Below are 26,913 nucleotides of genomic sequence, written 5' to 3'. Positions count from 1 at the left end.
TTTTTAAACCATTGAGACTGAGATTTAGGGATTTGTCTCTTACTAAAACTAGCATTATATCAATTCCCAAATCAGTGGTCCTTGCCTTCATGCAGCTTGCAGCCTAGCGTGTACACAGTAGAGGAATGTCTAGAGTCCTATGGAAACAGAGGAGGGATTGATCAACTCAGTCAAGAGTAATAGCAGAAGACATCACATAGACTGTAACATATGTTGAAGGGGAAAAGGATTCTCCACAAAAGACAGTGAGTCAAGTTGAGGAAAGCATATGTAAAGACCTTTAAAGTGAGGGAATTCAAGTTGAATATGGCTGAACAGCAGAAGGCAACAGGGTTGGAGGAGCTTCATGGGGATTCAAGCACTGGTGAGAAATGAAACAATGCCAGGCCACTATGAGGTCTATGTGATACCAGGCATCAGTATATTTGAAAACATATAGATGCTTGGAGTGGGCTAGCATGAGACAGTCTCCTTCATAATGTCATTCCAAGCCAATTCCCAGACAAGAAGACAAAGGGCCAAGAAATAAAGGCTGTAACCTCACTTCTTATTATTGATAGGTCTGGATTTCTTGACTTCTATTCTATCTTACATCCCTCAACATTCTTATCCCTATCCACTGGAGAAAGAGCCCAATGAGTGGTCTTGCCCTCCCATTCACAGAAGTTGCTCATCTGGGCAATAATCCACAGGTTGTCCTCTGCAGCTGCAGCCCATGAACACCTTCCAGGAGGCGAGATCCCAAGGGCCAGAAGTCGAAGGGAAAGACCAACCACCTGCATGTTTTGTTGTGTCTGATTAATTTCAAATGAATATTCCAATGCTTCATATGTTCCTGGACAGCTTGCCAACATCCTGCAATTAGCCTCAAATGGATATGCTCCACACAGGAAGATGGAATGAGGATGAATCTGATCTGAGGGTATAGACAAACAAGTGAAACTATAGACTGGACTGAAAGGGACCTTTAGGATCACCCCAGTTCAAATGCCTTGTATAACAGATGAGAAAACTGAGTTCAAGGAGGGGTCATGGCTTGCCTTACATCACAGAGTAAGTAGCACAGACAGGACCTCCAGGTCTCAACTCCCAGCCTAGTGCTCTTTCCAGCATACTCATCAAGCATTTAGACCAGTTGGAAGAAGCATGCTGAAAGTAACTGATTAAGGACCTAGTGGGTGGATCCAAGGCAAAGATTCTTAACATCCAGCCAGAATGTTACAGAAAAGGGTCAGTCACATGCTTTTCTTGTACAGTCTTTCCATTGAGTTGCATGAGTCTGGGAACAACAGGCAGAGAAAAAATTAATTTGGACCTGTGCCTGATCCATTTGTAGAGAAAGGAGACAGTTGCCTCTGCGATCTGATTTGGGGTGCAGAGGAGGCTCTCCTGCCCCAAATGATCTTCCCCATCAGGCTGCTATTTCAGGTAAGTATTGCCTTTCCTGAAGGCTGGCTTTTAAAAAGCCCTGAGGAGAAAATACTGAAGACTGTTTCCAGCCACTAAAATCTTGGTATGAATTAGGAATATATTTGATTTCCAGAGGTTCTATCAATTCATACTGAGGAAAGCAACAAATTATCTAAGCCAGGGACTTAACCAATAGATCATGGAGTGCTTGGATTTCTTTAGAACTCTCCTGTCTGTTTTTTTTTAAAAACATTTCTGTTTTGATGATTCATTGCAGTAAGAAAATGGCTCAGAGACCTGGATGGGGCCTAGAAGTCCGGGCTTCCTCATGCTGCAACCTCCATGGAGTTATGTTGTGTGCACACTTCACTCCTAATCACTGCCATCAAAATGTCTCACTAATCATGCCCTTGAACTCAACACATAAGGAATCCTCCCTTTACCTCTTTCTGCACCTAGATTCACAACAATCAGTCCTGCTTCTGGTCTATGAGGTTGGTATAGCAAATGACAGCTTATAGAGTTCTCTCCTGGTAACCTGTAAAGCAGGTAAAAACAGTCTCATGCTCCTCATTTTACAAGTGGGCAACATGTGGCCCAGAAAGATTAAATGACTTGCTCAAAATCACATAAACAAGAGAGTTATCTGGAACTCAAGTGTTCTTTCTCAAAATTGTGTCTTCTCTCTCTACAATGGTATTTCCCCAAGTGTTTTTCACAGAGCACAAGTTCATTGAGAATTATCTTAACAGAGAGAGGGGTCCCATGATCCAAGAAGCATTTACTTCTTTATCTATTTCTCTTATGGTGATACGCTAGGAACATCAGCATATTAGAGACTCTGAGATGTGATATGTATAATCCAAAGTTTCCCAAAGATATTTATGAATAAGAAGAGTTCACATTAATTGAGTACTTATAGTACCAGGCCTCATGCTAAGCATTTTACAAGTGGTAGCTTATTCTATCCACCAAACATTCTTTTGATCTTTGTATTGTGCTTACTTCATTTTACCAATGATGAAGCCAAATAGACCTTTTCACAGTCTTGCTCTATGTGTGCAGTGGCAGAATCATAACAGGATTCTCAGCTGAATTGATCAAATTCATCTTCTCTCTACCCAGTGAGGCAACTGGAGTGCTATATATCCACAGTGAGGTTGCTGCTAATTGCAATGCCAGAAAAATGGACCAAGGAGGGCCAGTTCAACTGGAAGCAACAACCAAAACCACTGATTAGTAGTTCTACTCCTGGGCATGCGCCTGCACACACAGGTGCACCCACACACACAGGTACACCCACACAGATTCATAGTGCTAAAAAGACTGGCTAACAAGGTCAATTCAGTCAAACACCCAGTCAATTTGATGGAGAGGGAAAAAAGTAAGTCAAAGGACATTCATGACTAAACTGGTCGGTCAATTCGCTCCATTCAGCCAGTAGAAAAGCTCCAATAGACACAGCTCAGTTGTCTTTGGGGAGATGGAGAGCAATAATGAGGCACAGAACCCAGGGAAAGAGAGTTGAATTGCAACACAAAGAATTAGGTTAAATGTAAGGGAAGGTTTTTGACAACAGAGAGATGTCCAAATGGCTCCTTAAAAGGAATTTCACAAGCAAAAGACAATGGGATTTTTCAGTAGAGAAGCAAACTGGGAGAAAAATATTTGCAATGCACAGAACAGACTAAGAGTTGATAGCTCTACTATTTTAAAAGGCTCTTACAATTTGATATGAAAAAGACAACCCTTGCAATAGAAAAACAGCAAAGATTATGAACAGGTGAATCATATCAGAAAAATCTTGACTTGCTCAGATTCACAACAGAAAGTGTCTAGAATGCAAATGGCAAAGCCATGTATGAAAATGCAAAATACCCTCACTTAATATCACAAGAAAATGCTTTTTGTCTTTCAGATTATAAAATAAAAACTTCAGAGATTGTTAGTATTCACTATTGGTGAGTACCCTTATGCAAAGCTGGTGGGAATGTGAATTGTTTGAACTTTTTGTATTCAGGCAGTAGTTCTAAAAATCTTAAATACATAAGCCCTTTGACGTGGCAATCTCACTGTGGGGAATATATTCTGTAGAATTGGAAGTACAAGCTTATATGGTATATAAACTAAAGTACATCATTTAACAGAATACTCTGCAGGTAGTTTTTAATGGATTAGATCTATAGTGCTGACCCAGAGGAGAAATGTCCATAAAAATATTGGCAAGTATAAATAGATTGTATAAGAATGTATATATCGTGGTCTGATTTTTGCAAACCAAAAAAGAGTGAAAGCCTATGTGTTTATGTGTGTTTGTACATACAAAATGGTATGGAAATACACATATCAAGCTGATAATATTTACCACATTAGGAGGATAAAATTGGCGGAAGAGGAATATGGGAAACAACTCTCTTTTTCCCTTCATACACTGCTTTACTTTTTGTTACAATAAAACATATTATGGTTTTGTAGTAAAAAAAATCAGTGTTTCTCTTTAACATGTAGTAAATATCACCTTTTTTGGTTAGCAGAAATTAAAGTAGAAATACTTAAAGGCATGTTTCACGTTTAATACCCCAAGGTCTATTAGGAAACAACAGATGGCACTTTCCCACTCTTAGAACCATTATGTGCAAATCCAAGAGAAAGAATCCCTTCTCCCCACTGATTAGACAGTCACAGTGGAAGCTGGGCTCTGGGGAAACTGTGTTGTGGAATCCAGGTCAAAGGCCAGTGCTGATGCCCACGGTCAGACGACGGAGTGTATATTCATAGCATGAAGTGTGTGACTACAACTGAAAAATAATAATAAAAAAAATAACCCTGGTTTCTTCGGCGTCTCAAAAGCTGTTCTAAAGGCACTTCCCAAAAAAGGAAGTCTAAAATGTTTGAACACTAGTGGCTGCTCTGGTGTAAGCAGGTAACCAGGTAAGGCTGCATCTTAAAAGGATAACAACCACTTCAAAGTTGTTCTCATCTGTTGGTGTAAAAGTGTTCTGGTGTGTTGATATAAAAAGCGCTAAAGATAGTCTCATTTTATGGGCATACCAATTCTTCTCCATGCAATAAATACCTGACTCTGGATCTTTGTACTTTCATTTCCATCTTGGAGGGAATGGCTTCAACTATTTCAGGTGACTTAATGCAGAGTTATCTTGTTGTCACCTGCATTCTCAGGGTTCTGAGCCCTGCAGAGTGAAAATTGACCTCATATGGAAAGCCCAAAGGATACTGTCATGACTATTTTTACTGCTACCACTACTGAGAGAGCTTACCATTTTTGAGTGCCTCTTTACTATGTGCCAGGCACTGTGTCAGGTGACAACAAACTCAACTCACCAAGAGATTAAGTTGCTGAAGGCCACACAGCTAGTATGATTTGGAGCTACAGTGATTCAAAAGCCCTTTGGCCCTTTGCTCTTAAGCTGTTTTATGCCCTAAAGGGCCAGAGTGGTTCATTTTGATTCATCCATAAATTTATAGAATAATCCTACCAAACTTCCTGAGCACATACTATGTGTGAGGCATTGTGCTAAGAATGTAGAGAAAAATGAGATAGCTTTCCCATCCTTGAGGAACTTACATTAGATTGTAGGATATAAATAAGCAGCCATAAGTATAATGTAGTGGGACAACATATTAAATGCCAGGGGCAAGGGATGCTTGAGAGTATGTATGAGAAAACCCCAGTCCTGACTGGCAGCAGGGGAAAGACAGATGTTTTAGGTCCAGAGAAGGTTTGATTGGAAAGAGACCATCTCAATATCTAAAGGTCAGTCACAGATCCTGACATTTCTTTAGTACTTTAGTTAGATCTAGAAAGTATAAGATACAGGAACACCCCTAAAGGAAGGAAAAGTATAAGATACAGGAAAGCCATGTGAAAGGAACGTAATCTTTCTTTTCTAAAAAGAAAAAAAAGGGATCCCTGGGTGGCGCAGCGGTTTGGCGCCTGCCTTTGGCCCAGGGCGCGATCCTGGAGACCCGGGATCGAATCCCACATCGGGCTCCCGGTGCATGGAGCCTGCTTCTCCCTCTGCCTGTGTCTCTGCGCCTCTCTCTCTCTCTCTCTCTGTGACTATCATAAATAAATAAAAATTTAAAAAAAAAAAGAAAAAAAGTGAGAAAACGTTAACTTCCAGAAATCAGTATGATGTGCTCACCCAGTAGATACTTCCACTAATGCAATTAGAAATAAAAGCAAAGCACTTGATGAATTGCCAGCAGGAAAAAACCATCTGAGCATAGAAGTTACTCAAACTGCTTGAAATATACTAACAGGGAACTGGAGGGGTCATCTTTTTGACATCTGGTGTGTGTGAGAAAGATTCTCTAGCAAACAGAGTAAGTACTATCTAGGGTACATTATTTGCAGTTTTTTGTGATAAAAGGGATTAAGTGTATATCCAATGTTTGTTTCCTTAAACCTTACTTCATATTACCTATTCTTAAGATGACACCGAATATTGAAAAATTAACAATTGATGCTGTTATTTTAATAAAGGATTTTCTTTCATAGGATAAAAATAGGTTAGGTCATGTTAATCCAGCTCCTCTTCATTTCACCTTAGAAGATGACTGTGGAAGGATGCTTGGGTGGCTCAGCGGTTGAGCATCTGCCTTCCACTCAGGACGTGATCCCGGGGTCCTGGGATAGAGTCCCGCCTCAGACTCCCTGCGAGGAGCCTGCTTCTCCCTCTGCCTACGACTCTGACTCTCTCTGTGTGTCTCTCATGAATAAATACATAAAATCTTAGAAGAAGGAGGAGGAGGAGGAAGAAGAAGAAGAAGATGACCGTGGAGAGGGTCTAGATGCACAAAGCTATCAAGTTGGCCGGGGACATTAATGAGTGCTGCTGAGGAGACCAAGCTGTGTGTGGGCGTAGACTCATTAGACAGAGCCAGGTATAGCAAAAAAAGAAAAAGGAGCCAGCTACATCCTACCATTAGGTCAGTGGACACCAGCTTTGTGAAACTGTTGCACCATCAACCCCCAGATAAGAATAAGGCATATTTGGATCCATAGTTCACATGGAAAACTTTTTGTTCATCCACTGCATCAGAGGATGTACTCTTGAGGAGCTAAATGCTTAATTGGATTTGCAGTTCAATTTCTTATAGGCTTGTTCTGCCATTCTAAATAAAGGCCAGGGGGTGGGGGAGCAAAGAATTTTGGAAATAGTCAATATATACCAGTTATCTATTGCTGTGTAACAAATCACCCCAAAACTTAGTGATTTAAAACAACCACTATTTATTTGGATGAAGAAGCTTGTGCCAGCCTGCTGAATGAATAAATACTATCAAGGATAGATTACTCTGTTGGCTAGATAATCTTTCTCACACACATCAGACATCAAAAAGCTGACCCCTGCCCCAGTTCCCTGTTAGCATATTCCTGTTAGTGCCTCCTTAGATTTTATGTCCTAGGCCCTTCACTTGCCTCATCCTGGTGCTAGTTGTGATGATTCTTCTGATCTAAGCCAGCTGGGGTGATCTTTTCAGCATTCTTTCATGCTATGGTGGTCAGATCATGAGTCAACTAACAGTTTGATGATCTAGGACAGCCTCACTCACATGTCTGACATTTGGTAGGCTAATGACTGGGCCCCCATATATCTCTTCATTTGGCAGGCTGGCACAAGCCTCTTCATCTGATGTTTTTATAGATTCCTGTAAGCAGTGAAAGAGAACAAGCCCCCATGTGTGAGCAATTTTCAAGTCTTTGATTGCATTACATGTGCCACTGCCCAAAAGGTCAAAGCACATCACACAATCAACCCCAGAGTGAGTGTGGAAGGAGATTTTATGAGGGCATGGAACAGAGAGATATGAACAAATCAGTGCCATTACTACACCACAGTGCCCAAAGGTCAATTAAAGAAATGGAAGAGAATGGTTGTCATGAATGCATCAACTGAATAGTTGGTAACCAGGAAAGGACCAGAGAAGGATTCTTTCCAGGCTGCATCAGCCAGTCAGCAAAGAACTTCCTCACTGAATAAATGAAATTGGATTGATGTAATATGTGCATGTCTCAGTTTCAAAATGGGTTTCCCAAGGACATGTCCCATGTATGACTTGTTCCCTAAATCTCTACTTGGTAAGAACCCTGAGACAGACATCCTCAATACTCCTGTAGGTAATATACCACAGGAGAGATTAAGGATTCTATCCACGTAATTCCTCCTCTAAGAGAAGTTAGGAATCCTAGTTTTAGTGGAAAGGCAATCTTAACTCCTACCCCTAAATACATAAACACCATTTTGCCCTTGGATGTAAGGTCTACTTCTGTTTGGAACTCAACTCCTCTTCAAATATGCATCTAATTGCATCAAGAAAGGAAAGTCACCATTTCTCTCATTAGTTATAGGTAGAATTTGGCAAATAAACTAATAAAAAGAAATAAATGGGCATCTGCTACTCATTTCATTTGATCTCAACTCCTACTTAGCTAATACACTCCAATAACTATCTGGAATGTGGAGCCTACACAGCCAACCACAGCCCCAAATCTATCTTCAGGCCACTCTACAGCAATTTTGAAAATGAGAAAAGATGCTTTGTTTCTGTCTTGGGAACTCTAAAGAGTAGAGTTCTGAAGAGCATGCTCCTTGCCTGATAGGAGCTTTCATTCAAACACCAACAACACTGGTGTATTCAAACAGGAGGACAAGGCAACGGTTGGGTGATTTTGGAATCAGTCACCTTACATGGTGTACAAGCTTATCCCAAGACAAGTTAGTTAGAGCAAGCATCAAAGCCATCAAGTGTTTGTTCTAAAAAGTGTCAGCCGTCCAGGTCATTCATTCTTCTCTGAAAATCATTCCAGACACAAAGATTCTAAGAGGTTCATTTTAACTTGGTGGAATCCGGGAAGTATATTATTCACTGGTGAGATGAACTGACTGTATTTTATCCATTGACAATTATTCCCCAGGCAGATCATCAAAATGCAGCTGTTGGGGTGATTATGAGAAATGATTTCACACACAGGTGAGATGGGTCATCTTCAGATGAAAGACCATGCAGCTTAGTTAGGGCTTATTTGTGAGTAAACACTGGAGGCATGGTTTTTTTTTTAATTTTTTATTTATTTATGATAGTCACACACACAGAGAGAGAGAGAGGCAGAGACATAGGCAGAGGGAGAAGCAGGCTCCATGCACCGGGAGCCCGACGTGGGATTCGATCCCGGGTCTCCAGGATAGCGCCCTGGGCCAAAGGCAGGCGCCAAACCGCTGCACCACCCAGGGATCCCACACTGGAGGCATGTTTGAAGAAACCCTCAAACTGTTGGCATGACAAAGGATCTGAAGCAGTAATGGGATCATGGAGACTGTCTCAGACCTTATACCACTCACAGCTTGCCCAAGAGGTAGATCAATTCCACTAAGAGCCAGCTAATTCTGTAAAACATTGAGCTATTTTCATGCCATTATTTAGAAGTGACTTTTCCCTTTCACCGAATTCTGACTGTAAATGAGAAAGATAAAATAGGCCCTCTCGAAACTGAAGGTAATTAATTCTAACATCAAAAGTTTCCAAAACTGTTTCCATGACCTTCCCTATCATCCTTAACAACATTGCTCATTCTAGGACAAAATGTCCATTTAAGGAGCAGTGTCCTACATCTGCTCTTTGGGTGCTCACACTGATTTAATAGGCTTTGGTGGAGTTGCTACTCAGTTTTTAAGATGCAATTGGTTTTGGTCCCAACTGGGTGTGGAGGAAGGTGACACTACTAGGACATTAGACTTTATCAGGATAATGGTCTTTTAGCCTACTCTCTGGGAAGAGAAGCCATTGGATTGTAGCATGACTACATGAGGGAAGATAATGTAGGGTTTGAGGATTTTTTAAAAAGATTTTATTTATTCATGAGAGACAGAGAGAGAGAGAGGCAGAGACACAGGCAGAGGGAGAAGCAGGCTCCATGCAGGGAGCCCGACATGACACTCAATCCTGAGTCTCCAGGAACAGGCCCTGGGCTGAAGGTGGGTGCTAAACCACTGAGCCACCCAGGCTGCCGAGGGTTTGAGGATTAAGCAGAGGAGTTTGGGCTGAGCTTACCCCTCCCAGACATACTCTCTACTCCATTTATACTGATTATCTCATTGTTGCCCCAACTTAAACATTTCTCACTCTTGTATTTTCTAGGCTGTTTCTCTACCTGGAAATATTTGTCTGTCAAAATTCTAATAAGTTTTTGAAGCTTATATCAAGTTCCATATTTTCTGAAAAGCTTTCATTGCCCAGATTAAGGATATCTGTCCCTCATCATAAGTGGTAGAACCCACACCAGCATCTGGCTACACCTCTTATATTGCTCTATGTCTCTTTGTTAAAAAGAGATTTTATTTATTTATTCATGAGAGACACACAGAGAGAGGCAGAGACATGGCAGAGAGAGAAGCAGACTCCCTGTGGAGATCCCAATGCAGGACTCAATCCTAGGACTCCAGGATTATGACCTGAACCGAAGGCAGATGCTCAACCACTGAGCAACCCAGGTGTCCCTCTACGTTTGTCTCTTAAGTATTAGCCTTACCTCGCTAACTGGATTGTAAGATCTTCAAAGGAAGGAACCACGTGTGCTTTGTTGCTCATGAACTGCTTTCCCTTCTATACACACAGCGTGCCCAAAGGAGCATCTCACACATAGAAGACAATAAATGTTAATTATCTATATGCAGCAGAGGTCATTGGAGAGTCTTTTTAAAAAAAGATATTATTTATTTATTCATGAAAGACACACAGAGAGAGGCAGGGACATAGGCAGAGGGAGAAGCAGGCTCCCTGCGGGGAGCACGCTGTGGGACTCGATCCCAGGACCCCAGGATCATGCCCTGAGCCAAAGGCAGACTCTCAACCACTGAGCCACTCAGGCATCCCATTGGAGAGTCTTGAGTAGGTAAGTAGCCTCTTAATGAGAACAAAGTCCTCAGAATTGTTCTGAGGCAAACTGAAGGAAACAAAATATATCAGGTTGCTTCTCTCACTAGGAAATCATATTCCAGCACAATTAGCGAAATTGGTTCATCCTACATGGAGAAATTGTAGAGAGGTGGCTGCTTTGAAGGAGGGTGAAGACTTCTGTTTTGTTTGTCCACATCTACATGTAGTCCTTTTTGGTCAGAAAATCAACTAAGTGACTGAGGTTTATGGACTATTATTTCCTGCTTTTCAACCAGTGGTTATGACATCAGACAGTTGTAACACCAGTGGTGAGACAGCCATGGAACCAAGGTATCCAAGGAGAATGATCAGTGTCACCACAATCAGGATGAGAAAGTGGGGAGATCAGAAGAACCCTGAATAGGGAATCAGGAAAGCTAAGTTTGAGTTTAGTCCCAAGTCTAGCTGGGCAATTGGTGAACTGGCTACTTCATCTCTTTGTTTCCTCATCTATAAAAAAATGATAAATAGCTCAAAAAGGCTGGAAGATGATGAAGCATCACTATATCCTAAAACTGGCTGAGATACGGTCCTGTTTCCTAGAACAGGAAATTTTCTTCACCAGTTCTGGGCTGCACCACAGCTATAGCCCACTAGGTGTAGCTGATAGGCATCGGGAACAGTCTGCTGCTGTAGGGTTCATCCATCTGACAAGGCCAGGCACACAGTGCCTTATGAACCCAAGCTGTGTTGAAACACAAGCCAGTGTTTAACATCTCACTATCTTCAATTCACCCACGTGTCATCCAAGTCTCTCATGGAAGGGGATGTTCTTTTCAAGCAAGGAATTTTATTGAATGTCATAAATATTAGCTGTTACTCCACCTCACAGCTTTCAGGTTTGGTGTTGCTTATAAGACTTCTTCAGGGATAAATTCAAATGCTCTTCAATTGTACAAATTGTGTTTTATCACTGTTTATGTATTGGGGAAGCAGAGGGATGAAGATGAATTACTTTGGTCAAAGAAGAGTAGACACACACACAGAAAACAACTACTATCAACTTACAGTCAGTGTTAACTAGATGAATGGGTTGAACCACACTTTATTTTTTTTTTAATTTTTTTATTTATTTATGATAGTCACAGAGAGAGAGAGAGAGGCAGAGACACAGGCAGAGGGAGAAGCAGGCTCCATGCACCAGGGAGCCCGACGTGGGATTCGATCCCAGGTCTCCAGGATCGCGCCCTGGGCCAAAGGCAGGCGCCAAACCGCTGCGCCACCCAGGGATCCCTGAACCACACTTTAAAAACTGACACTGTTATTCATTTATCAGAGGCTTTCATGAGTAGATACTCTGTCAGGAATTATGCTAGGTGCTGCTTTGGGAGGAAACAATGTACGATTCTTTCTCCCTCTCCATCCAGGACTCTCTCTCTCATTCCTAATGTCTCTCCTAGATGCCATGGTGAAGATGCTGGGGAGATTAGAGCTGCAGTTTAACCTCTTTGGGCCTCTAAATCAAAATGTCACTATTCCTGCCAGAGTAACCCATCCTAGAGGGTAAATCATCACACTGTATTCTTTCCCTGATTTCTCAATCATCAGAGGCAAGGTGCACAAATTATTAAAAAAGACGCAAATTAAAAACAAAGTTGGGGGGATCCCTGGGTGGCGCAGCGGTTTGGTGCCTGCCTTTGGCCCAGGGCGCGATCCTGGAGACCCGGGATCGAATCCCACGTCGGGCTCCCGGTGCATGGAGCCTGCTTCTCCCTCTGCCTGTGTCTCTGCCTCTCTCTCTCTCTCTCTCTGTGACTATCATAAATAAATAAAAAAAATTTTAAAAAAAGTTGGAAAAATACACAGAAATTATACTAAGAACATAAACAGGGAAGAACAAAAAATAGCCATGAAAATCACATTAGTCAGCCTTAAAAAGATCAGATCAGTCAAATTTTCCACGAGCTTTTATCGACTATATGATACTTCTTTCTTCAGCCAAGGCTGCTGTTCTTTGACCTCCAAGGCTCTGATCCTCCATGGGGAGGCACAGAGAGAACCATCAGTGAGATGAAAACCCCCAAATTGAATCAATATTGGTTTCTAAGAACAGGAGAGTGAACCTTCTGCAGGGATGCAGTAATTATTTGTTTAATGATCCAGTAGTAGGCACTGGAGAGATCTAAAATGAAATAATATTTACCCCTAGGGTGGACAGAATATAGAAACTGGTTATCCAAAAGTAGGTGGCACTTGGAAATTCAGATAGAAAGTCAATATCCAGTAAATATGTTGGCAGATATCAGGGTCACAACCACTGGGTTTGGGGTTTCTGACAGGATTCCCATCGCAAGAAGATACAGACAAAGTAGAACTGGAGGTACTAGACTGTGAAGCAAGGCAAAATGAATAATTGAGAAAGAAGGCTACAGGGCCATAAGAGCTGCAACACAAAGCCAGAGCTTGCCTAAAACAAGGTTAACCTAATGTCTTTTCCCAGAGTATTAGATGAAGAGACTTTTCATCCTTCTTGACCAAGGCTAAGTTTGGTCCTTGAAAGTAGATGTAGCTGAAGCTCTGCAGGAGGGAATTAAGTAGCTTCGGCTCTGGGAAAAGAGTATCTAGCCTTAGAAGCAGACAGCATTTGATACTTAGAGTCCTTCCTTCTGGTAGAAAATTAGTAAAAATGATTAAACCAAGATTTTATTGGCTGTGTCAGCCTTTTCCAGAGCACATTTACATTTTAACCCAAAATAAGAAATGAGTAGAGTGCTCATGTAGATATGTTTCTGGGTGGAGCTGGGGATAGGAGGTACAGAGAGTAAGAAGAAATCTAGTGTAGCTAAATGTCACTGGGTCTAGAGGTCCTAGAAATACAAATTGGCTACCTCATATGAAGGAGGCATCTGGATTTTTCACCTGGATTGCATTTTAAGACTATATGCTGAGAAGATAGGCCTTTATAGAGTGGAACCCACCTGCCCTTCTCCAGATCTGAGGAAAAGGAAAGACATGAAGCAGAGAGGGTAAGGCCCACCCACAGAATTAAAAGCAATCACCTGAAGCCCATTTAGATTTGGATTTTCCACTCTAGGAGTTAGAAACAACTGAACAGAAACCATTACATAAGAAGTTGTAAATTTTATAGCTTGGCTCCATTTGCTATTTGTGCTCATTCTCCTGTAGTGATCAGCCTTTAAACCCCTGGGGCAGGGGTCAGAAAACTTATTCTGAAAAATACTAGATAGTAAATATCTCAGACAATGCAGTATATAGACTCTTGTCACAACTACTCATTGCCATTACTGAGCAAAAATGTTCATAGACAATATGTAAACCAATGGGCATGCTGTGTTCTAATAAAACTTCATTTACAGAACCAGACAGGAGCCTGAGGTTTGGGCAGTGAAATATAGTTTGCCAACCCCCCCCCCACACACACACACATACATACACATTGCAGGCTGCTCTAGACCCTAATGTGACCCATGGGCTTCTCATTAGAAACACCCACAGAGGCGAGGGGCCAGGGAAATTGCAATCAACTCTGGAACCAAATTTAGAGAGAAAGAGTCCAAGTTGGGTAAACAAGCAACGACATTGGGCCCTGCTACTGCAAGGAAATATAGGATCTCAGAAGGTAGACCTGGAACATAGACAAGGCACTAAGGTTGAGTAGTGGAATTCCTTGTGTGGTGTTCTCTCGTGGTACCTCCCACAGTACCTCTCAAATCACAATGCACAACTACGTCCCCTACTTGTCCACATGGCCAGTTCTAGAGAAGAAAATAAGTGTAAGCAACTTGAAGGAAGAAAGTGAGATCAAGGGTACTTGGAAACAAAAAAATTTGACTTCTCATTGAAACAACTCAGGCAAGGAAAAGTCTAAGAGTGCCTAGGCTCCTGGCATAGGGCTTTTAGACCTATAGAAAGATTTGAAAATGCAGGTCACAGTTCTAGTAGTTATAAAGGAGAAGTGACTGTCATTAAAAGAACTTTTCTTGAGATCTGAATTGGACTGTGGAGTTTTTCTTAAACTTCTTTGAGTGTACAAATGTTACACTGTGTCCTTCAGGACTCTCAGAGACAAACAAGTGTGTGGACCAACTCTGAACTACACTTAAAATGCAAAATAGATTTATGTGGGTGAAGAAACATGTACATATGCTTAGATATAGTCTTTTGGGACATTTTTCTCAACTGTGCCCTGCAAATAACAACCGGATCCTAGACACATAGCCAAATTTTGTAGAATCCAACATTAATTCATATGGGAACAAAAACTGCTGTTTTTCACTGTGTCTTCTGACATCCTCGTAGACACTTGAAGGTGAGGGCACTTAGAAGACAAAATATTTTTTATCCCAAGGACAAAGGGTTACAATGGGAAATGACCCCAGCCGTAGTCCACTCCAGGTCAAAACGATCTGATCCCACTTCTTCTGTACTCCCTCCAGAAAGAGAAAGGCACACCCAGTAAGACTGTTCCAACTTAGTCACAACGATGGGGTAAGCCAACTAAGTAACTTTAGAGGAGGGGGGAAGGGAGGTTTACAAAAACACACCCTCAAGCATGTGTGTTCACTCTAGAGCCAAAATGAATCTGAAAAAGAAACAACTCTTTATTTTCCACTTAGTTCTCATTAGGTTTTCTCTCTTGTTGTGTGAGCAGAAGACAGTCTCCTTGGTGAATAAGGCTTGAAACAGAATCTAGATAGAACTCATGAATCAGACAAAATGGAAAATCAGCGACACCAATTCATTAACCCAGGACCATGACCCTGTCAGTGGCAGAGACCCAGAAATTCTGCTCTTTTGGTTTATGGGGCCACCTGATTAAGATGGGACAATTTAGAAACAACCTTTTCAAATACACTCAGTTCCATCATGTGCCCATAGATTTGTCCTCATTCTAAAGAGACTCCAATGACCGCAAGCTTGTTTGCACAGAGACATGCTTGTTTGTTATAAACTGTATTTGAAATATGGCTCTCCTTATCCCAAGACTATATCCACAAAAATAGTCAACTGTTTCAATTGAATTGATCAGAGACAATCTAGATCTATTCTAGCTGCTAGCTGAGATTTGACTTATAGTACTCTTTGTACACTGAAATGACCTAAAGTAAAAAGTGTTCAATGATAATAACCAATTCAATGACAATTTACTATAAGGTCTGCATTTTAAGTGAAAACACAAGTCCTCTCCTCCTTCTTCTCTTTCTTCTTCTTTCCTCTGCAAAAAAACTAACAAACCTGAATGGGTAACCAGTTTTCAGACAATAATGTTGGTAAATAACAACTTTGATGTCAACTACAAACTGGTGACTTTAATCAAAGAGTGTTCTAGTTTATTAGTGGAAATTGTATTAGTAGTTGTGATTTCACTCTGTCAGATTGGTGTAGGGTCAGAATTGGGGGCATGGCCTGTAACATGTAGTTGGGAAAAACAGGCAAATGTCTATCTATAGGTTGATATATGTTATGGCTTCTCATACCATGGCTGGTCTTCTGATTTCCTCAAGGAGAGTCAACCCTTTATCTTCTAGATTGACTGGTCAGAAAAAACTTGCTTATCATCTGTTCAATGACCATCCTCAGGGCTGTTCTGGTGACTGTTTCTATGGCAGCCTCCACTTGGCTTTGACCATTTTACTGACTTTGAGTTCTCACACTAAATTTTAGATCATGGCTTAAAGAACTTTGACTCCTAACTGGGTGGGCCCCTGGACTGATTTCTCCTAGAAACCTCTTGTATGCTAATTTCTACCTTAAACTATGGCTCTACCTTATCCCTGATATCTTCATTGGGAGAAAGATTTATCTTCTAAGATTTAGCATGAGAAAAGTGTTTGGGTCTATGTAGAAATGTGGCCAATGTGTTAATTCCATTTTCTTGAGCACAGAAAAAAAAAAAAAACATGCTCTTAAGTTACTATTAAAATTATAAGATGAAAAAAATTATAAGGTGTTATAAGGTATTACTCTTAAAGAGGAAGTAAACCTAATTTGTGGCAAGAGAGATTTGGTCCTGACAACAAAAGCTCTTTCTATTATCATCTGGAGTTCCCCAACTATAAAATGAGGATTGGAATGCCTATTTTGCTTGGCTGTGGTTAAGATTAAAGCCAGTGAGACCATTGCATAGACTGTGGCTGAATACATGCTTCAACTCAATTAATTATTGAAAGCCTATCACGTGCCAGACACTAGGAGTTATGAAGATGGAAAGAAGTCTTGGGTTGGTGAGTGAAGTATCTACATATATAAGGTGATAAACATAGTGCTGTGAGAGCTCAGAGGAGAAAGAGCAACCAATAACCTGGGGAAGTTAGAGGAAGGCTATGATGAATATAATTTTACCAACTAGAGAGGAAGTGGGGTGGGCTATAAGAAGGTGGGGGTTACCTCGGGAGTGTATTCCAAACACAAGAAACACTTTGAAGCAGAGCAAGGCCTGATTAAAATCTTGAATGACACTAAGTACTTGAAAAACATACAGCACCTCCCTCCATATGTAATTCAGAATAAAAATAATTTGTAAGGAAGTAAAACTAAATTCTGAATTTTCCCTCAAGAAATAATAAATAACAATAAACATTTATATGGTGCTTACTGTTTTCCAGGCACTGTCATAAGCATTTTACATTTAACTCCTGTAATCTTTATGACAATCCCATGAGACAGATACCATTATGATGCCCCATTTTATAGATAAAAAAACTGGAACACATAGAGGTTAAGTAAGTTGCCCAAGGTCCCACTGTTGACAAGTAATGGAGTCAGGATTTTATTTATTAAATATTTTATTTATTTATTCATGAGAGACACAGAGAGAGGCAGAGACAAAAGCAGGCTCCATGCAGGGAGCTGAATAAGGGATTTGATCCCGGGACCGCAGGATCACTCCCTGAGCCCAAGGCAGATGCTCAACCGCTGAACCACCCAGATGTCCTGGCAGTCAGGATTTTAAACCCGGCTTATGTCCTTAATTGCTATGCTATGTAGCCTCTTCAAGATGACCCTTCTCTGTCCCTGTCTCTATCTCTGTCTCTCTCCCTCTCTCCCTTCATCCTTCTTTCCTTATTTTCTTTCCTTCCTTTCTTTCTTCTGAGAAATCAAATATCAGATAATAAAAACTCAGCAATATTGGCCCTTATTGTGGTTTTACTTTTACCAACATAGCTTTAGACTTCATACAAAAGTATGCTCGCTTCTCAAACTGGAATAAGTGTCATTTATCTACTGGGGGTATATGAATTTAGAAGCTAAACAAGCTCCATCTTCTTGGAGCATTGATTTTAGTCAGGCATACATAGTTATATGGAGCTAGAATTTCCTGAGCGCTATGAGTCAGGCATTTAGTCCACAAAGCAACCACGTGAGGGGAATAACATTATTAGCCTCACTTTAGTGATTAGGAAAGGGAGGCCTATAGAGAGACAAAGTGGTCCAAGGTCATAGCTAATAAGCAGTGGAGACAGCCTAATTTGAAGGCTAACTTGAGCTGATGCCAAGCATTCTTCACTACTATGTTCCACTTCTTTCAAGCACAGATATATAATAGAAAGTGAAATTCACGTTACATAACATTTCAAAGAAGTGTCAAATCATAGCCAACTGCTTTGGGCTACAACCTTCGATCTCTCTGAAAGGGTAAAAATTCAGTCTTCAGCCACTATGGCTGCTGTGGTGCTGAAAAGAAGTCCTCCACAAAGTGTACACAGCTGGAATTGGATGAGACTGGCAGATTCAATGGGCCCCATATTGATGAGTGGAGAGTATCTCAGGAGCATCTAATTCTGGTTCCCTGTATCAGTCATGGTCTCAACAAGAAACAGATGGCACATTCAAATAGGCGAATTTGAGAGATGTTGAATCAAGGGGCTATCCCCTGTCTCTACCCCCTGCATCACTGAGATATAATAGACACATAAAAAGGGTAATTTATATAAAAGTGGATGGGATATAAGGGACCTATAATGCATAGTACAGTAACCAAGAGCTAGAAGCAGCAAAGCTATCACCAGCCCTAGGCCTGAAGGCACAGGATGAAGGGTGATTGCTGGAAGGCAGAGGAGAGAGTGTGGTGTGGAGAAGGCTGCTTTGAGAGCAGCAGTGACCTTTGCTTGAGGGACACAGCCACCCACAGGAAACTTCACAATGAGAAAGCCCAGGGAATCAATACTCTGACCTCACTCCTTCATTCTCTCTGACCTCCTGGGGGAGCTTCCTATTAGCTAAACCCTGCCAGATGCCAGAGGGCAAGAGGGCCACTTGATGTAATCCATACATTTCAGATTACAGAGGGCAGAGAACAGGGGGAAAAAGGGTGGAGAGGGGCCTTGGAAGGGACAAATAGAAGACATCCAGCACAGTTCCCCTGTGACAGTGCTGTGGCAACAGGAACCTACCAGAATGTCTTGTTACCTATCCCTCTCTGCTGACACCATGCAGACTCAACAGAAGTGGCCTCCCAGAGATCAGTCTAGCTTTGAGATACTAAAATCCACAGTGTATCAATTAAGATATGGCTAGCTGTTCTAATACATAAGCTCCAAACTCCTAGTGGTGTAACAAAGTGAAAATATTTCATGGGCCAATGTGAGTGTTCCTGGCTGTGCAAGTGTTCCACAGGGGCCTGGGTTCCCTTCATCTCATGCTTCTGCCCTCCTCTGGGCCTTTGGAGTTCCCTCCACTCAGCCAGTAGACAGGAAAATAGACTAAAACCGCTGCTGCTTCTTACCTACTTTGGCCTAACAACCACACAAAGAAGTTCCTTCGACATTAAATTGGTCAGATGGCTCCATCTAGATGTGAGGTGGGGCTTGGAAATGCGGCCCCTGGCTTCAGAGCCACTACCCTCCAAAATGGAATGGGAACTGGAGTCTTTGGGGACCCTGTAGACATCTTTGCCAGACAGTTTTGCAGGCTGATGCAAAGTTATATCCTTTATACAGAACAGACAAATATCCTACTGACCAATTGATCAAGTGGTTATTGTAGGCTCTTCATGGGAAGTGCTGTGTGGAAGAGAAATAATGCATCAAGCATGGTAAGTACCTTTCGAAGACTCAGGGTGTTTGAAAAGGCATCCAGGTAAAATAGTAAAACAGAATCTATCATTCAGCTGTTTACCCCATTCCTCATGCTTGGTACCATGGAAACATAAATATATGGGTAGTGGATTTAAGTTATTCCCTTTTTTAATCTAGATGATTATGATCTCTCCATGCAGACTCAAATAATTATGTCATCCTGGCTAAATTTGGTCCATCACTTCTGTTAAACCACCAGTAAACTACTTGTCCTTTCACAACATATAGTCGAGCATTTTGTCTGTAGCTGTAGCAACAGACTTGGGTCCCCTAATCACTACAGACTAGCCCTGTTGTCCCCTCTCAGTGGCTTGAGGCCATTCATTTAATCCCAAGGAATAGTTATTAAGGAGCCTAATTTTATTACCTCATGAAAAGAAAAGAATTCCAATTAGTTACGTGTAATTTTACCCCAAGGTTCCAACCTCTTATTCAATTTCTATTGACTTAAACTTTGTCTTTTTCTTTTTTTCCCCTTCCATACGTCCTTTAAGGGCACCTTCATTATTTTATTTTTTGAGATTGAATTTTGTTAAAAAGGGCAGTGACACACAGGTCAGGTTTGCTTTGTGAAAAGGCAAAGCCCGCCTGGCAGAACAATTAGCAAGGGGACTGTGAGAAAGGCTGGAATCCGCAGATATAGACAAACATCTGCATTCCTGACATGCCAATCTCATGTTTTTTTCTGGGGGGAGAAAAAGTTACACTTCTAATGATGTGAATATGTGAATTTTTTTTCTCCTTTATATCGAGAACTGGCTGTAATCACAGGGGATTTTTTCTTATTATTTAATTTTTTTCCTTTTTCAAACTTTCAGTTCAAATTCAGTTAGTGAACATGCAGTGTAATATTAGTGTCAGGTGTAGAAGCAATCCATCACTTCTCCAATACAACACCCGGTGCTCATCATTAGCAAGTGCCCTCCTTAATTTTTATCACTTGCACTGGGGTTTAAACCACATAAAGCAGCAGGAACTGCCCAGCCTGCCAATGAAGACATGGAGAAAAGCTATATAAAGGTCCTGGGTAATTGAAGTCCATGGTTGTTTTAAAACCTTAAAATCAGTCTGCCACATTTTCAACCTTCTCCTCTACCGAACTGAGCAGCTGCTCACAAGAAGCCAGATTAGCTCCTTTAAATTTCCTCCTTCTCCTGGCCCACCCTTAAGAGATACTAAGGAACAGCAAAAGTGTTGTATATTTATGGTAGAAAGGAGAGAAGATTGGAGCAAAGCTACAAACCCTAGATTATGGAGCAATTGCCATTGTTACAGCCATACAATGCTGATCAGATGGAATGAAGATAAAGCATCTCACAGAATTCACTGGACATGGCCCTGCTGACTTGCCACACTTGCTTTAGTATAGCCTCTTCACCATTTAAAAGTAAGTGAAAGGGGCCTTAAGATACTGTGTGGTAGAGATGAGGTTCACACTGGTCCAGCAGCCAGTTTTGTGCTTGCATGGAACGGTGGCCATTTAGGGAGAATTCTTTCAGTGTTCTAGGAAGATCCCTTTGTTCAAACTTGTTAGTCTTCCCCACTTCTGTGCCTGGAATCCTCCTAAGAAAGCCAAAGATCTTCTTTCACAAATAGATATAAAATAAAAATATTAACCCCGTGAGAGTGCCTGGAATGTGGACATCTGCCAGATCTCTGGAGGACGAGATTAAAAGAAAAAGAAGCTTCTAAAAGCTCAGAAACCATGCTCTTCAGATTTCCCCTTCAAGCTCATCGGTTTCTCTGAGGAGGAGGCAATCAAAAGAAGTTTCAGGTAGTGAGAAAGGCAACCTGTAAAAGAATCAGGAATGGCACTTTAAATCCTAAAGGGCTGCCAGAGCCAATGATTTGAAGCTTATTGTGATGTGGCTAATCATTGATTCATTTTTATTTCCCCTGCTTGGATTTCAGTGGGGCATCTTCACTTGTGTCTGTGTTCAATTCTGGAAAATTCTCAACGACTAAAATTATGCCTCCTTGGTATCTCCATTTTCCTGGAACTCCCATTAGATAAATGTAACCTTTTACCTTTCATATTTCTTTCATATCTTTTCTCTCTTTAGCTCGCTGTCCTGCATTCTCGGTGATTTCCTCATTGAGAGATCTCATTGAATAAAATCTCTCATTCAGTTCAGAAATTCACCTTTCAGTGATGTCTGGTCTATTGTTCTATGTATCTACTGAAGTTGTATATTCAATATTTTTTATGAACTAATATTATTGAGGTATGTCGTCCATGCAATAAAGTGCACCCATTTAAATGTGTGATTTGATGACAAATGTATAGAGTCATGTAACGATCCCGCCAATTAAGTCATGGAACATTTCTGTCACACAGGAAAGTTCCCTTGTGCTCCTTTGTAATCTGTCTCCCTCAAGTCTAAAACAACTGGTAGTGGTATTTAGATATAGATTAGTTCAGGCTGATGTAGAATATGATGTATATGGTATGTATTCTTTTGCATCTTGTTTCTTTTGTTCAGCAACACCCATGCTGTTGCCAGTACCTGAAGCTTTTTACCTTTTCATTGCCAAGTAGTATTCCATTTATGGATATGCCAGTTTGTCTATTCACTAGTTTATGAACATTGTTTCCAGCTTCCAGATATTATGAATAAAACTGCTATGAACATTTGTATGCAGGTCTTTGTGTGGACACGTTTTAATTTCTATTGGATAAATACCTCCAAGTGGCATTGCTGAATCATGGATAGATATATGTTTAGCTTCATAAGAAACTATCAACCTGGGGCACCTGGTTGGCTCAGTGGTTGAGCATCTGCCTTTGGCTCAGGTCATGATCCCAGGGTCCTGGAATCAAGTCCCAGATCAGGCTGCCCACAGGGAACCTGCTTCTCCCTCTGCCTATGTCTCTGCCTCTCTGTGTCTCTCATGAGTGAGTAAACAAAATCTCTCATGAATGAATAAATTTTAAATATTTTATTTATTTATTCATGAGACACACACACACACACACACACACACACACACAGAGGCACAGACACAGGCAGAGGGAGAAGCAGGCTCCATGCAGGGAGCCTGACGTGGGACTCGATCCCGGGTCTCCAGGATCACGCCCTGGGCTGAAGGCAGTGCTAAACCGCTGTGCTTATGAAGTGACAGTGCCATTTTAATACCCACCAATGATGTATGAGAGTTCTAGTTGTACTACAACCTCATCTACATGTGTTACTATAGTCTTTCCAATATTATTCATTCTATTCACTGTGAAATGGTATCTCACTGTGATTTTAATTTGCCTTTCCCTAATGACTAATTATTTTAGACACCTTTTCCAGGTGCATATAGACTAATTAGCCATTCATATACATTCTTCGATGAAGTGTCCGAGTCTCAATTTTTAAGAATTGAGTTGTTTGGTCTCTTCTTACTGAATTGTAAGAGCTCGTTATAATGCCAAATAAAGATCTTTAAGAATATTTTCTCCCCAAGTCTGTTATGTCTTCTTATTTTCTTAACTGTGTCACTTGAAAACCAGATTAAAAAATGTTTTTGTGGGATGCCTGGGTGGCTCAGCGGTTGAGCCTCTGCCTTTGGCTCAGGGCGTGATCCCAGGTTCCAGGATCGAGTCCTGCATCAGGCTCCTTGCAGGGAGCCTGCTTCTGTGTACGTCTTTGCCTCTCTATCTCTCTGTCTCTCATAAATAAATAAATAAAATCTTTAAAATTTTTTCCTTTGTTATTAAAAGCACTGTGATAGTTAATTTTACATGTCAACTTGCTAGGTCATGGGGTGCCCAGATATTTGGTCGAACAATTCCAGGTGTGTCTGTGAAGGTAATTTTTTAAAAAGATTTTATTTATTTATTTGAGAGAGAGAGTACAGCAGGGGGAGAGACAGAGGGAAAAGGAGAAGCATATTCCCCATTGAGCCCAGAGCCTGATCTGGGGCTCTATTCCAGGACCCTGAGATCATAACCTGAGCCAAAGGCAGATGCTTAACCAACTGAGCAACCCAGGTGCCCCAAGACATTTTTGAATGAGATTAGTATTTGAGTCAGTAGACTGAGTAAAACAGGTTCCTCTCCCTGATGTGGATGAGCCTCATCCAATCAGTTGAAGACCTAAAAAGAGCAATAAGAACGACCTTCCCTTGAATAAGAGGGAACTTCTCTTCGAAGCAAATGGTGGGTATTCATCATTTCTAATGGCTGAGTAATATTCCATTGGAAGGGGAGGTGGGTGGGGGGATGGGGTGACTGGGTGACAGGCACTGAGAGGGGCACTTGATGGGATGAGCACTGGGTGTTATACTATATGTTGGAAAATCGAACTCCAATAAAAAATATACAAAAAAAAAAAAGAGGGAACTCCTTTTGCATGACTGCCTTGAGCTAGGACATCCATTTCTTCCTTCCTTCACACTCAAACTGAAATAACAACTCTTCCTGGGTTTCAGCCTGTTGACCTTTAGGCTGGAACTATATTATCAACTCTCCTGGTTTTCATGTCCTTAGACTGGAACTGCACAATTGATTCTCCTGGGTCTCCAGCTTGCTGACTGCAGATACTGGGGCTTGTCAGACTCCATAATCACATGAGCCAAATCCTTATTATAAATCCACATCCAAAAAAAAAATAAATAAATAAATAAATAAATCCACATCCATACACACATATACACACATAAACATACATATCCTATTTGTTCTATTTCTCTGGAGAACCTAATATAGATTTTGGTGCCAAAAGTAGTTCTAGGAGAACAGAATTTTTCAGATGAATTTTCTGAATTGGTTCTGGGGTTTCTGAAATTGGCTCTCTAATCTGATTAGATTTAAAGATGCTAATGATTCTATTTGCAGTAATAAAGAGGGCACAGAGTCAGTGATGTGATCTGACCATATAGATATGCAAATTATCACCATCGTATGCTTCTTATCATCCACTTATAAGAAGCAAGGATGTGGATGGTTATGTATATACCAGTTTCAAACATTTTGGTCAAATTAATGCATATAATGAGATTGGCTGATTTGGCTTCCTGTCATTGGGCAAAGCAGGAAAACAAAAGGATGAGCTCAGGGCCTTGAATTCCCAGCTCAAGTGGCACATAAATGCCCTGAAGCCTTCTGTGTGTGCCCTGAAGGAGACTCTTACCTCCTATAGCTGTGGGACTGAAACTGCTGAAAAATCAAACACATAATCTCACCCTGTGATGGGACGAATTACAATTCAAGTTGAAATCCCAGCCTCCTAGTGTGTCTACTGTTAAAATGAGGGCATTGGTTAGGAGTGGGGTCCCAAAATTGGAAAGAGGATGTGTGGGAAGACACTGACAAAGCTAGGGACAAAATCCCCTAAATATTGATGAGCCTTCTTTGTCAGTGGAAGAGGCCTCTCCATAATTGGTAGAAGGAGCCTCCTTGATCCTAGTAGAAGTGGCTTCTTTACCCGTGTCTGGGGGATTAAACTTGCATTACCTGAGGAATGTATAATGGCCTCTCCTGAGGCAGTTACCATGCAAGACAATGCTGATTCTCCTGATGATCCATTCCATTGCCCTTCTTCACTTTCAGGCACTTGTAACCAGATTCAAGTTCCAGCAGAAGCCTAAAGGTGAGGTGCAGAGCGACCCAGGAGAAAGTATACTTCATTGCAAAAGAACTACCTAAGCTTTCTAATATATACAGACAAAATCCCAGGGAACATGTGTGGGAATGGATATTAAGAGTGTGGGTGCAGAATGCCTGGGTGGCTCAGCAGTTGAGTGTCTGCCTTTGGCTCAGGGCGTGATCCTGGGGTCCCGGGATCAAGTCCCACATCAGGCTCCCTGCATGGAGCCTGCTTCTCCCTCTGCCTGTGTCTCTGTCTCTCTGCCTCTCTCTCTCTCTCTCTCGAATAAATAAATAAAATCTAAAAAAAAGGTGTGGATGCATTTTTGCAATGGATTTGCCACCAGAACACAGGTGTTGTGAAAACCACCACTAAACCTAAACCAAAACGGGAAAGGAGAAGACACACATCAACATCATCATCATTGGACACGTAGATTCGGGCAAGTCTACCACTACTGGCCATCTGATCTATAAATGTGGTGGGATCAACAAAAGAACTATTGAAAAATTTGAGAAGGAGGCTGCTGAGATGGGAAAAGGCTTCTTCAAGTATGTCTGGGTCTTGGATAAACTCAAAGCGGAATGTTAATGATGGTATCACCATTGATATCTCCCTGCGGAAATTCGAGACCAGCAGTATTATGTGACCATCATTGACACCCCAGGACACAGAGACTTTATCAAAAACATGATTATAGGCACATCTCAGGCTGACTGTGCTGTCCTGATTGTTGCTGCTGGTGTTGGTGAATTTGAAGCAGGTATCTCCAAGAATAGGCAGACCCGTGAGCATGCCCTTCTGGCTTACACACTGGGTGTAAAACAACTAATTGTTGTTAACAAAATGGATTCCACTGAGCCACCCTACAGCCAGAAGAGATATGAGGAAATCGTTAAGGAAGTCAGCACCTACATTAAGAAAATTGGCTACAACCCCGACACAGTAGCATTTGTGCCAATTTCTGGTTGGAATGGTGACAACATGCTAGAGCCATGTGCTAACAGGCTTTGGTTCAAGGGATGGAAAGTCACCCGTTAAGATGGGAATGCCAGTGGAACCACACTGCTTGAAGCTCTGGATTGCATTCTTCCACCAACTCGTCCAACTGATAAGCCCCTGCATCTGCCTCTCCAGGACGTCTACGAAATTGGTGGTATTGGTACTGTCCCAGTGGGCCGAGGGGAGACTGGTGTTCTTAAGCCTAGCATGGTGGTCACCTGCTCCAGTCAATGTTACAACTGAAGTAAAGTCTGTTGAAATGGACCATGAAGCTTTGAGTGAGTCTCTTCCTGGGGACAACGTGGGCTTCAATGTCAAGAACATATCTGTCAAAGATGTTCATCGTGGCAATGTGGCTGGTGACAGCAAAAATGACCCACCAATGGAAGAAGCTGGCTTCACGGCTCAGGTGATTATCCTGAACCATCCAGGCCAAATCAGTGCTAGATATGCACCTTGCTGGATTGTCACACAGCTCACATTGCTTGCAAGTTTGCTGAGCTGAAGAAAATAGATCGTCATTCTGGAAAAAAGCTGGAATATGGTCCCAAGTTCTTGAAATCTTGGGATGCTGCCATTGTTGATATGGTTCCTGGCAAACCTATGTGTGTTGAGATCTTCTCTGACTATCCTCCTCTGGGCTGTTTTGCTGTTCATGACATGAGACAGATGGTTACTGTGGGTGTCATCAAAGCAATGGACAAGAAGGTAGCTGGAGCTGGCAAAGTCATCAAGTCTGCCCAGAAAGCTCAGAAGGCTAAATGAATATTATCTCCAATACCTGCCACACCAGTCTTAATCAGCGGTAGAAGAACGGTCTCAGAACTGTTTGTGTCAATTGGCCATTTAAGTTTAATAGTAAAAGACTGGTTAATGATAACAATGCATCGTCAAACCTTCAGAAGGAAAGGAGAATGTTTTGTGGA

General features: G+C 41.5%; 1 pseudogene; it reads left to right on the top strand.

Annotated features, from left to right (window-relative positions):
* Positions 1-306: 306 nt before the first annotated feature.
* LOC125754724 (elongation factor 1-alpha 1-like) lies at positions 307-26,913 on the top strand (annotated as a pseudogene).

Source organism: Canis lupus, chromosome X (genome assembly GCF_003254725.2).
Source record: "Canis lupus dingo isolate Sandy chromosome X, ASM325472v2, whole genome shotgun sequence".
NCBI lineage: Eukaryota > Metazoa > Chordata > Mammalia > Carnivora > Canidae > Canis > Canis lupus.
Note: the sequence above shows the minus strand (reverse complement) of the source record. Positions and strands in the feature narration are given on the sequence as shown.